The 12,509-nt window shown below is 50.1% G+C and overlaps 1 protein-coding gene across 21 annotated transcripts in view; it reads right to left on the bottom strand.

Moving 5' to 3' along the window:
• The window catches only part of LOC144252070 (phosphatidylinositol 4,5-bisphosphate 3-kinase catalytic subunit delta isoform-like), a 132,174-nt gene that overhangs the window by 51,922 nt on the left and 67,743 nt on the right, over nucleotides 1-12,509 (bottom strand). For 18 of the 21 annotated variants that reach the window (XM_077794611.1, XM_077794608.1, XM_077794606.1 and 15 more), the window contains one exon: nucleotides 11,599-11,669. The exons of the other annotated variants lie outside the window; for them this stretch is intronic. The gene's annotated coding sequence lies outside the window, so the exon portion shown is untranslated. The remainder of the gene's footprint in view (nucleotides 1-11,598; nucleotides 11,670-12,509) is intronic. 21 annotated transcript variants of the gene reach the window in all.

The following is a 12,509-nucleotide window of genomic DNA, read 5'->3' on the forward strand; positions in this document are numbered from 1 at the left end:
GGGCATAAAGCCCTCAGAAACCAGGCAGCCACAAGAACTAGGTGCAGGAGGGGCCAGGCACACACTGGGTTTGCCAAGACCTAGGACACTCAGTAAGTGCTGGGCCCCTGAATGCTCCGACACTTTAAGTGGGGAATGGGGACAACAGATTGATGGAACACTCAGGACATGCCAGGTGCTCCTACCTTGTATACCCAGGATCCAGTATACAGCAGGAGCTCAGGGCAATTCTCCCCCAACCGCACATCCACCTAGGGCCACCTCTAAGGGACTCAGATGTTTAAAACAGTGTGGAACAGAGGTCATCAACTGGGTTCCCCCAGCAGAAACATCTGGAGATAATTTTGGTAATTGCCAAACCCCTCAGAAACCCCATTTTATTGATACGGTAGACAAAGAGAGGGGCTGCTACTGGCCTGTGGTGGACAGAGACCAGGGACTCTGCCAAACACCCCACAGGATGGCCCCAGGACAGACTGATCAGGTCCATAATGTCCACTGTGCTGAGAAGCTCTGTATCAAGGACCTTCCAGTGAGCCTGCAGGAGGCCTAACCCTGAGTATGCTGCAAATGGCCTGGGCTGAGGACACCCAGCGTTTCACCTGCATTTCAAAGGGAAGAAAACAATGGCAACAGTCACAGATAGTCACTGAGCAACTTCCAGATATCCAGGCCACCAGCATCAGGGGGAGGGCCTGCCCTCCAGGAAGGACAGCCAGAAATAAATAGCTGCCTCCTGCTGAACACTTACTAGGGGGGTGGATTTTCTAAATAAGAATCAACTTATTTCCAGCTCACCACAATTTTCCAAGACAGTAGGTTCTCAGAAACTCCACTTTATTGATACAGTAACTGAGGCCCAGAGGAAAAGAGCCCCATGGTAACATGGTTAGTAAATTGAAAATGACTGACTGCATTCTAGACAAAAAAATAAATAAATTTAAAAAGAAACATCAGGAATGTGTGATTATGTATGGGAGGAAGGTATAGCAAGGGAAGTACTTCTCTATTTTCTTTTTGTACAGGGCTCATACAATAAGTTACTGCTTATTGAGAAGCTACTTTAAGAATCCTCCACCTCCCAGGGTGCAGGGAGTGTGGTGGCTCAGGCCTGATCCCAGGAAATCAGGAGGCTCAGGCAGGAGGACTGCAAGTTGGACGCCAGCTCGGGCAACTTAGCAAGACCCTGTCTCAAAACAAGAACAGGGATAGAGGGCTTGCCTGAAACATGAAAGACCCTGGGTTTGATCCCCAGTGCAGGGAAGGAAGGCAGAGAGTGAGGGAGGCAGGTTAGGATGACAGGTCTGGTGCCTGGCACCTAAAAGGTGCTCAGCAAAGGGTGCTCCTGCCCCTCCATCACTTCTGCCCTTTCATTCCAACCTTCTTGGCTGCCACTTTCCAATCCCATGACTATCCAACCACCGGCTGGACTGCTTACCTCAACAAGACCAGGAAGGGTGAATCCTCCTCCAGTCCTCCTCTGAGAGCCTCTTATCAAGACCTACAGCACCACCAGTGTGCAGCCCTGTACCCCTCTGTTCTTCAGTCACTCAACTCCAACCTCAGTGGCCCCCTTCTGCTGCTCAAACAAGCCATTTGCACATGGATGCACCTCCATCTAGAATGTTCTCTGCAATCTTTTCCATACTGGCCAACTTCGGCTTTGGCCTCAAATATCAGCTCCCCAGAGAGATCTTCCCTGACCACCCTGGACTCAGCCTCCTCATTGCAGTATCCAGAAGTTGTGGTGTATTCCCTGGGTCGCCGTCCCTCACTGAGGACTATCAAGTTATTTTCTGCCAGGCGCTTGGGAGGCCGAGGCAGGAGGATTAGAAATTCAAAGCCAGTCTTAGCAATTTAGTGAGGCCCAGAGCAACTCAGTGAGACTCCGTCTCTAAGTAAAATACCACAAAGGGCTGGGGATTGGGCTCAGTGGTTCAACACCCACAGGTCCAATCTCTGGGACCAAAAATAAAATAAATAAGTAAAATAAGTGATTCTCCTCCTTTGCCAGTTCACTGGCTGACTGTGTCTCCTCCTGACTGACTTCCATCTCGGCATGTCTGTCCTTTGCTGCAGTCCACAGCTGCGCACACAACCTGGCCAGGTGCCCCCAAACACATCTGGATGATGAGGTTAGGACCAGAGGGGCACCAGCCACCTGGACACTCCAGGTTGTCTTCCCCAGCCTTCAGGAATGCCTTCAGCAAATCCAGAAGAGCAGGAATGTGGAATCAACAGCCCAAACGGGACCTGAAAACAGGAAATTCCCCTCTCCACAGGTACAGGACCATTCGGGCCCATTTCCCCCTAAAAGAAAGGGATTAAGGGAGGATTTATACCCTGAATGTGTCAGGGCTGAGCTCAGACACACCACTGGAAGACCAAAGTTGGAGACTCGGGAGGCTTCCTGGCCCCCACTTCCCACTCATCCCACTCTTGGGGACAGGTATTGTTCTGGAGAATCAGGGGCAGTAAAAAAGAGAAGTGACTTTCCCTGGGGAAAACACACTCCCTGCCAGGAGACCACAGGCACCTGAGACCCCAGCCTCTCTGTCCTTTGTCTTAGGGGCCTTTTAAGCCTGAAGCTCTCTGTGGGGACAACTCCCCAGGTCCTCAGCCACTGGGATTCTCAGTTCTGCACCTGCCTGGTGAAGCCTCCTGCAGCCAGGACAAGGCCAAAGCTGCCTTTCAAGACTGTCACCCCATCCAAGCCCCGGGGCAGGAGTGAAAGGAGTCAAATTTCTTCCTGCCTCCGGTTGGCCTCCTCAGTCTCCGTTGGGCCTCCTCAGCCTGGCGAAGCATCTGCGGCCCCCAGACTTGGTCCAGATTTCACAGATGCCCACCTACCCTACCACACAGCCCCTCGCTCTTCACAGCCTACTGTTTCTGGCCCCACAAAAATAGCCACTGGTTTGAAAGATGGTCCCCAAAGACTAAAGTGCCACAAAGGGAATTAGGCTCACTGGGGAGGAGGAGGTGACAAACCAGTTCAGCATGGTAAGGAAGGAGAGCCCTACTAGGGTAACAAGGGAACCAGTGATCCAGGATGGCCACCACTGGCACTCAGGCCAGGGAAACCCCCAGCAAGGCCTGGGCCAGAGGTGGCCAACAGAAGCCCCCACAGCTGGACATCACTATTCTAAAATTTTTAAATTGGAAGCTGGGCACAGTGGCACAGGCCTGTGATCCCAGAGACTCAGGCGGCTGAAGGAGGCTGGCCTCAGCATCTTGGCAAGAGTCTCAGCAACTTATTGAGACAAAAAGGTTTGGGGACCTGGCTCAGCAGTCAGGCACCCCTGGGTTAGCCCACAGTATCCCAGATAAATAATTACTTGATTTGATTTTTAAAAATTGGCAGAAACTAGGGTGCCGCTCAGTGGTACAACACCAGCCTAGCACGTGTGAGACCCTGGGGTTCAATCCTCAGCACCACCAAAGAAAATGAGAAAGAAAGAAAGGTAGAAACTAAATTTTAAAAACAAGATGTGAAGTCACCAAATCAGGCCCTGCAGGGCCCCCATTCCACACAGACCACTGTCCATCACTGCCCCTCAGGTGGTACTGCAGACTCCACTGTAAACTGCTCACAGGGCATGGAGAAGATGCAGCCAAGAGGGCAATGAGGAAAAGTGAAAGCCAGAGAAGCAGAAGTGGGGGACATGGAATGGGGGGTTCAGGTTCAGCCTCCTAGGATGGGAACAGGTTTGTCTATATATGGGGTGGGGAGTCCAGATACAAGCACACAACTGTTAACAATGGTCACCTGCCATAGAGGGGTCTTTGCTTTTTCTCTGAGCGGTTTGACTTGTTGTAAGGAGATCTACACTGATTTTATTGTAATTGGTAAAGGAAAAATCCAACGAAACATTTTTTCCCTTAAAATTATTTTTAGTTCTAGGAAGATACCCTTCATTGAAAAAGGCATGTACTCAGCAGCTACTATGAAGTGACCGCCCCACAGTCAAGAGATGCAAGGGCTGGACCTTGGGGTGCAGGGACAGGAAGTAGGTCTAGCCCCCTGGGTGCAGGGACAGGAAAAACAACCAAAGCAGGGAAGGAGGCCAGGAGAGGGCAGCTGGCTCTCTCCACACCCCTTGAGGAAGCCCGGTACCGGGGTCTGGCAAAAGGCAGTTGCTCAGGACATGGGCAAGAAATGCCAACTTGGGAAGATGGGAAGAGAGATCTCATCAAGCAAAATATCAACTCAACACAAGGTGGAATATCCACCGAGCACTGGGCCCGGCTGCATGCGTCCCCCTCCAAGTGCAGCTCAGTTCACAATGAGCCCATTCATCTCTGGAGCCGCAGAGGAGGGTGGCCGGACAGCACTTGCTTTAATAGCGGCCCTGTTCTGGGTCTCTTCTGCATCTGTGCCATCCACTATGGTGGCCTCCAGCCCCAACGGGCTGCTGTGTACGTGAAGCGGGGCAAGGACTGCTCAGGAATCAAGGGCTCAGGAGGGAGGGCCTGGGTCTCCAGGGATATGGAAGACCAGGGGAAGGTGTCCTCAGAGAAAGGCAGCTGGAAGGAGCTGAAGGACGGCTCAGTAAGGGTGCATCACAGGACCACAGGCAGCCAATCTGCAGAGCCCTGCGGGGCGTCCCCAACCCAACAAGGATTCTGCCTCAGCACCGCCCAATCTGCAGCAGCCCTCAGACACAAAGCAGGACACACACCTGGATTTGTGTATTAGAAAAAGTCCAGCAGAAACAGTATGCCAAGAAGGAAAGAAATCAGAGGGAAGGGGCCATGTCTAATAGTCCCATGTTCCTGAAGGGAAAAGATAAGCCACAAGGTGTAGCACACAGAACAGACATCTGAGCCAGGGAAGTATTTCCAGGCACTGAATTTTGCTAGAAACCAAGCCAAAAGGATCAAAGTTCCATCCATCAGATAGACAAAATTCATTCATCCATTCAAAATAAAGATTCATTGCGCACCACCTATGACAGGCACAGTACTAGTTAAGAGGATGAACCAAAACAACAGCCAGAACTCTTCTTCTCCTAGAGCTTTAAATGGTTGGGTGGGGAGGGGCGTCAAGGAGAGAAAGGGGAGGAGAGAATTTCCAGGTATGAGCAAAGGCCCTGTAGCCAGCAGTGACTCTTTCAAGGACCTGTAAGATTGAGTATGAATGAAGAAGAGAGGAATACAGGGAGTAAGGAGGCCAGTGAGGTAGCCAGGAAGATGGGCAGTGGCAGTGCATGAGGATTTGAGGACTGAGATCTTCACCCTAAAAACTAAGGAGAGCAGGGGGTGTAGGTCAGTGGTATAGAACAAGAAGTGGGATTTGCTTTTCTTGACCTAGAACTGCATGGTCCTCAAAGTCCTGTGAGAAGGCGTGTCCAGTATGGAATCAAGCCACACACTGGACAGAAGAGGCAGGGATCAATAAAGGCGTTTCTTTAAGTCTGTGAAATGCTGATCTCTAGGTTCCTAGGAGTGTAGGGGGAGGCAGGGGTTCCCAGGAAGTTGAAGGGGACCTTGGGGACCTTACAGCATTGCACTCACTCCCACCACAAGCTATGGCCTTCCCAAATGTGCTCCATATGTCACTGGTAAAGAGTCCACTATACGAGCCAGCTCCCAAGGCGCAGACCTGTAGTTCCAACTACTCAGGGGGTCGAGGCAGGAGAATGACTTTAGCCCCGAGTTCAAGACCACCCTCGGCAACACAGCAAGATCCCATGTCAAAAAAAAAAAAAAGAAAAGAAAGAAAAAAATCCACTGTAGCCAAATGTAGTAGAGTTTGAGCATCTCGAAAGTACATCAACCCGAAACCCAAGATACTCTAAAATCTGACACTTTTCATGCTGATTTGACATCACAAGCGGAAAATTCCACACCCGGTCTCATGTGACAGGTCAGTCACAAGAGAGGCCCACTAAAGATAATGCCCAAGATGAGCTACAGGACACTTGTGGAAGATGCATACGAAACAGTAATGAACTCTATTAGACTCTGTTTAGACTCGGGTCCCGTCCAAGATACCCCAGTATGCACACGCAAATATTGCAAAATCTGAAGGAAAAAAATCCCAACTCCAAAACGCTTCTGGTTCCAAGTATTTCAGACAAGGGACACTCAACCTGTAACATTACCCAAAACTTCAAGTGAAAAAGTGTCAGGGTCTCTAAAAGCTCTCGGGGGGCCCTTGGGGTTTACTCAAGGTATTGGGAGGAAGAAAGAGATGGGGCTCCTTTTTACGGCTGAAGAGAGTCTATTTCTGACCATAGTCCCTCAGAGTAGTAATAGTCCCACAAACAAGTCCCAGGGTCATGCTTCAAATGTGGAGCAGGTGCAGGGTTTCTGCAAGTGAACCCCAAAGCTAAATTAAGTCACCCAGGCATTACCAATGGGGATCCCTGCAGGGAGGGTCTCTAAATAAAATACTAAGAGGTGGTGATGAGGCTCAGTGGGTAAGCGTCCCTGGGATCAATCCCTGGTACCAAAAAAAAAAAAAAAATGATACCTTTGTGCACACAGACTTGGGTTCTTGAAGTCTCAGCAACCCAGTCAAGCCCAGGTCACTACATGTGTCACTAGCTCACCTGGTGCCAGTGGCTCTGTGAGAAAGGTGTCCTGGACACAAAAGCCACCACCACAGCCACCCTCCCCAGGAAAGAGCACTCAGCTCTGCCCAAGGACAGCCTCCAAGAAACGCCCAGTAAAGAGGAAGGTCATGCTCAAAACAAGGTGAGCCCCTCCAGGGACTCCTCACCCAAGCAAGGTACAGAGCACCTGGGAGCTCATCCCAAACAGCGGCAGAACAGCTCTCTCCCACTGCATTGGGGCCGCAGGACAGGCAGGTGCAGGGCGGTACCCGGTGTCGGGGTCTAGACAGAGGTCCCAAGCCCTCTGAGGGGCCACCCTACATGATCCTTCCCTGTTGAGCAGGGGTCAGTCTGGATACCGTTTTCCCATCTCCCTGCACACCCTCTTCCCAGAGGCTGAAGATGCGGGGAGAGCAGAACAATGAGGAGGACCTGCCCTGGCAGCCCACCTAGACACGCCCGCCTCTGCAAGCCTGTTCCAATGGGGGCCAGCCCCTTGGCCCTCACCACAGCCCAGCTCCACTCTGAGCACTCTACAGGTGGGCAACTTCACCTCAGCACTAACCCTATATCCTTGTTATCCCCAGATGGGGAAACTGAGCCACAAAGAATAAATACTCAACTAGGGAGGAGGCAACCCAGAACCAGGGAATCTGGCTGGAGGAGTTTGGCTTTTGAAACCTTTGTGGTTCCTGACCCCTGAAGGGAGAGGAGGAGTGAGCATGGAGGCCCAGGCCCTTCTAAAAAAGGCATCTGCACTCTGGCACAAAAACAACAAATACAGTATGAGAGCAATATCAGAGTGATCAAGGAACCTTCTGGATGCTGACGATGCTCGATTATCTTGACCTGAGTCATAGACCCAAGTGTTCACTAGGTCATTCATCAAGCTATATGTCACAGATAAGGTTAACTGAGCACCAGGACATGGTACACAAAGGGCAGACAGCAGGAACCACCTTTCTCACTGCTGAAGGGGGAGATTTCAACTAAGGGGATGAAGCTAGAGCTGATCCGTACAGGAATAGGAAAGCATGGAGTCAAGTGCAGGATCTCATGATCTCACATTTAGCTAACACAGATGGGTACAAGCAGGAGTATGGATAGACAGATGCCTATGCCCTGGTGGCCACATAGGTAAATGTTTCCCTCCTGTCAATCAGAGAACCTAGAAGCACAGACACCCAGGAACTGTGAGCATGCCCAGCACACAGATCTTGATTTCTTTTTCTTTTTGGTGCTGGGATTGAACCCAGGGCCTTGTGCATGTGAGGCAAGCACTCTATCAACTGAGCTATGTCCCCAGGCCCAGATCTTGATTTCTATTACCATTCTCCAATTAAGGAAAAAAAGGAAAAGGAAAAAAAAAAACAGATCTGGGTGAAGTGGCATATGCCATAACTCCAGCTACTCAGGCAGCTGAGGCAGGAGGACCTCAAGTTCAAGGCCAGCCTCCACTACTTAGTGAGACCCTATCTCAAAATAAAAAATAAAAAGGGATAGGGATGTAGCTCAGTGGTAGAGGGATCCTGGGTTCAATCCCCAGTTATGGGAAAGGGGCGTTCAACTTCCAAAATGGGAACAATGTGCAATAAAACAGATATTTAGCATTGTATTACAACCCAAAGTATAAACCAATTATACGTAAATTCATACTCACATGAAGGATTAAATAAACAAATAAACAGGGCAGAATAAACAAAACCTGCCACACAGAAAATCTCCAAATAATTTCCTGAGATCCTCTGCCCTCAGGAGGTAGAGTGGGCCTCCCACTCTAGGTGTGGCTGGGGCCTTGCGACCTCCTTCCAAAAGACACTATATGAACAGCAAAGGAGCTGTTACCATGGCCAGGTGGCCAAGGTCAACATCAGCACTGATGTAAGTCACTGATAACAGGCACCCTTAATGTGATAAAAATGGCACTGTACCTCGAGGGTTCTTCCCCATAAAACCCCTCACGTCAATCCTGAGGTTGGCAACTCGCCATCCACCCTGAGACTCACCACATGAACCCAGATGAGGGGCAACCTACCAAATGCCTGGCCCACGCCTCAAAACTGTCAAGGTCATTGAAAACAAGGCTGAAAACCTGTCACAGCCAGGAGCCTGAGGAGATAAGACAACCAGGTATGGCGGATGGGAGCCTGGAACAGAAAGGGGCCTCAATGGCTAAACTAAGGAAATCTGAACACAGCAAAGGCTTTGATGGTAATGACATGCCACCCCAACTCGGATTCTGACAAATGCTTCACACCCAGGATGCTAGGAGTGGGGTGGGGTGGGCGCTCAGGCTGGGTGACATGGGAATACTATCACTGTCTTCACAACTTTTCTGGAAATCTAAAGTGACTCTAAAATGCAAAAAGTTTATTTCAAAAAACAACAGAAAATGAAGGAATGACTCTTTAAGGCAGGCGGCCAAGAAAAGTCACCCTCGGGAATGAATCCAAGCAACAAGACACAGGCAGCCAAGTCCTAGGGCAGTGTGTTCCAGACAGATGGCACACAAGCCCCAAGGAGGGCCCAGAAGGAGGCCAGAGAGCTAGAGTGGAGTCGGGAGAAATGGCCCTAGGGGAGCAGGATGTCACAAGAGGAAGGGAGCAAGGCTGTCCCGGGAGGCAGGGCACAGGGACTTCAGACGAACGGAGGATGCTGGGAGGTAGGTGGAGGGGCCAGCAAAAAAGAGACGCTTTTTAATATCCTCCTAGCTCCAGCAGGGAGAGTCCATGGTCACCCAAAGCGGTCACTCAGGCAGCAGAGGGGCTGCCACCTGATGACGAGTCAGGATCACCCAGGCGTGAGATTGAGAAGAGGTCTCCACGCTTACAGGGCCAGAAGAGGCATCTCCACAGGCAGATGGGGCCTGAGCAGGGCAGCACCCTGCTCTAGATGGTGATCCGTGACTGTCACTGTGAGGGTACTTGGGCCACTGCAAGCACATCCAGGATGGAGGCACCTCTTTGGAGCCAGTCTCAGTTCAGTCCTGCTGTGCTGCTGACCACCCAGGAGACCCCACCATCTGGTGCCTCAGGTTCCTCATCTGCAAGGGGAAATGACAGCTCCCACCTCAGAAGGGGACTGGCGGCTGAGCACACAGGTGCTCGTCTACAACCCCAGCCTCCCAGGAAGCTGAGGCAGGAGGGTCACAAGCTCAAACTGTCCCCCCCAAAAAAAATATCAGCTGGGCACAGTGGCGCACACCTGAAATCCCAATAGCTTGAGAGGCTGAGGCAAGAGAATCACAAGTTCAAAGCCAGCTTCAGCAACTTAATGAGACCCTAAGCAACTCAGGGAGACCCTGTCTATAAATAAAATATTTAAAAGGGCTGGGGATGTGACTTAGCACCCTTGATTTAATCCCCTATACAAAAAAAAATAATAATTAATTAATTAGAAACCAAAGGGAATGTGGTGAGGCTAAGTGGCAAAGCACCTGCCTAACATGTGCAAGCCCTACACCACAAAGACAAAAGATTAGAGGAATTCATCAAGAGAAGGCGCCAGGTATGGGCCAAGCCTTTATTAGCACTTCATAGACACAGTGCCATTTTTATAGTTGTGGGGGAAGAAGGAGCCTTAGTTTCTAACTCAGCATCCCTTTCACAATAAGAAAACAGCAGGTCAGACACAGACAGCAAGCAGCAGAGCAAGGACAAATGCCACCACACCTCTCTAGGCTCACTGCACCCAGCCACAAGCAGGTGAGGGGCACAACTTTCTCCAAACACGGCTCTGAGAAGGCACTTCCTCTGCATGAGGTACTCCGTGACTCTCCCCAACAATGGAACCCAATGGCCCTGCATGGGAAGGAGCTGCGACCTCACCCTACTCCCCAGAACAGGCTACTCCCAGCCAGCCCAGCCTTGCTAGTGATCTGAGCCTCAGCTGGGCCCAAAATGCCATGCTGACCTGTCATCATAGTCCCTAGGGAAGCTGAGGCAGGAGGATCACCAAGTTCAAGGCCAGCATGGGCAGCTTAGCAAATACCCTGTCTCAAAATAAAAAGAGCTGGGGTGCAGCTCAGTGGTCAAGTGCTTGTCTATCATGCACAAGGCCCTGGTCACACCCCAGTACTGCAAAAAATGAGTAAATAAGTGTGTGTGTGTGTGTGTGTGTGTGTGTGTGTGTGTGTGTGTGTGAGAGAGAGAGAGAGAGAGAGAGAGAGAGAGAGAGAGAGGCAGACAGACATGCTGCTTTATAAAAATCCTCAAAACATTTTTGTTGTTGTTGTTTCAGGAGCCTTTAGGGAGTCACTGGTTGTGATCCTCTGGCCAGATTAGAATGTTCTTCTGGAATAATCTGTAAGCACCCTCTCTGCAGCCCCTCCCACCTCCCTGAACACAGAGCAGGCACTCAGGGAGTTTCTAAAGGAATAAAAACACTGATACAGCCATTAAGTCTAGGAACAAGCATTTTCATCAACCAGACATGAAAAGGACTCAACAGCTCACTTCTAAAAGCACAATGAGGAAGAAGTGAGGACCTGCTCCCTCTGCAGAGGCCTGTGAGTCTCACAGACTAGCCGAGGAGTACCAATCCCTCAGCCACCAGCAGAGGAGTCCCCTCACACCCTGAGCAAACAAAGTGGATATGCCCTAATGTGCCACGATTTGCCCTAAATGCAAACACTGCCCCCAGCATTCCAGAAAGCCCAGATCTTCCTTCTCATCTCTGACCCAAGACCACCATTTCCCAGGGCACCAGGCCAACTTCATCCCACTTCTGAGATCCCAAAGAGGCCTGTTGCTAAAATCAGGAAGCCAGCAGCAGCTGCCCATCTCCAGGCCCAACACATGCCGAAAACCTAATGTCAGGACAATTCCTGACAAGTAGGTACACCTATGCATACATGCAGGGGAAAGATAATCAAAAGATTTCTCTAGAAGTTGGGTTCAGCCATTAATGGTTCCACATCTCACAATTCACAGACTGTTGCAATGCCAGCTCAGAGGGCCATCCTTCACGGCTCCCCAACAATAAAAAGAAATCCCCATTCCTTCCTTTGTGCAAAAGTACATAATGCAAGAATTTTACTCACCTTTGGAGTGAGTAGAAATATCCATGCCCTCTACCACCTCCTGATCTGTTTTTATTTCCTCTTCAGCCAAGCTGAAATAGAGCAAATTATGTTCATGTTTAGGAGGGATAGAACCTGCCTGGGGGCAGCTGCTAAGAATCCTAGCCACAGCCCACCGGTAAGACAAGCCCCCATCCTTCCTCCACCATAGGGGAAAGAACAAACCTGATTTCACAGTGTTAAGATTCCTAAAAGACTCCTTTAAAACATCAGATGCTTCTTTAAGTCAAATTACTATTCCAATTGTCATGTTATTGGGTATGCAAAAAGCAAATCTTTTTGGATACACAATTACAACCCACCCCTTTGGGCTCATGAGAACCCAGCCTTCAAATTAACAAGCTTCTCACTGGCAGAACTGGGTTCAAAGTCAGGCAGCGGGAAGGGTTCGCAGAGTTCCCAGAGTTCTCATCTCTATACTCTGCAGTATTTCCAAGACCACAAAAATCTTACAATTCTCTGATGAGGCAGGAACACAAGGAGGGGGCAAAAAAGATACAGGTTAAATTACAAAGTAGTAAAATATGCCCAGACTCACTAGAAGAAGAAAGAGCTGGTTGCAAAACAATTCCAACAATCAACATCGACTCCACAAATTAGGGGTCTATGCACCCCCCCACCCCTCTATGGTGCATCCTTGTAGAGCAGGCTTGGCTCCCTCTGGAGCTGTGACTAATTATCCTCCCCAACAAAAGTGGAATGAAGAAAGACCCCGACAAGAGTCAGGGATGGGAGAGAAGAAAGGTAAGCAAGTGCCCTTAGCTGGAAAGTCTTCCAGAACTTTCTCTCCCTCTCCCCTGGAACATGGGCCATTCCAGATCTTCCCCCCATACCACCTCCCAAGCCAAGCCCAGGGAAGAAGTGAAGTCATG

Source organism: Urocitellus parryii, unplaced genomic scaffold (genome assembly GCF_045843805.1).
Source record: "Urocitellus parryii isolate mUroPar1 unplaced genomic scaffold, mUroPar1.hap1 Scaffold_37, whole genome shotgun sequence".
Taxonomy (NCBI): domain Eukaryota; kingdom Metazoa; phylum Chordata; class Mammalia; order Rodentia; family Sciuridae; genus Urocitellus; species Urocitellus parryii.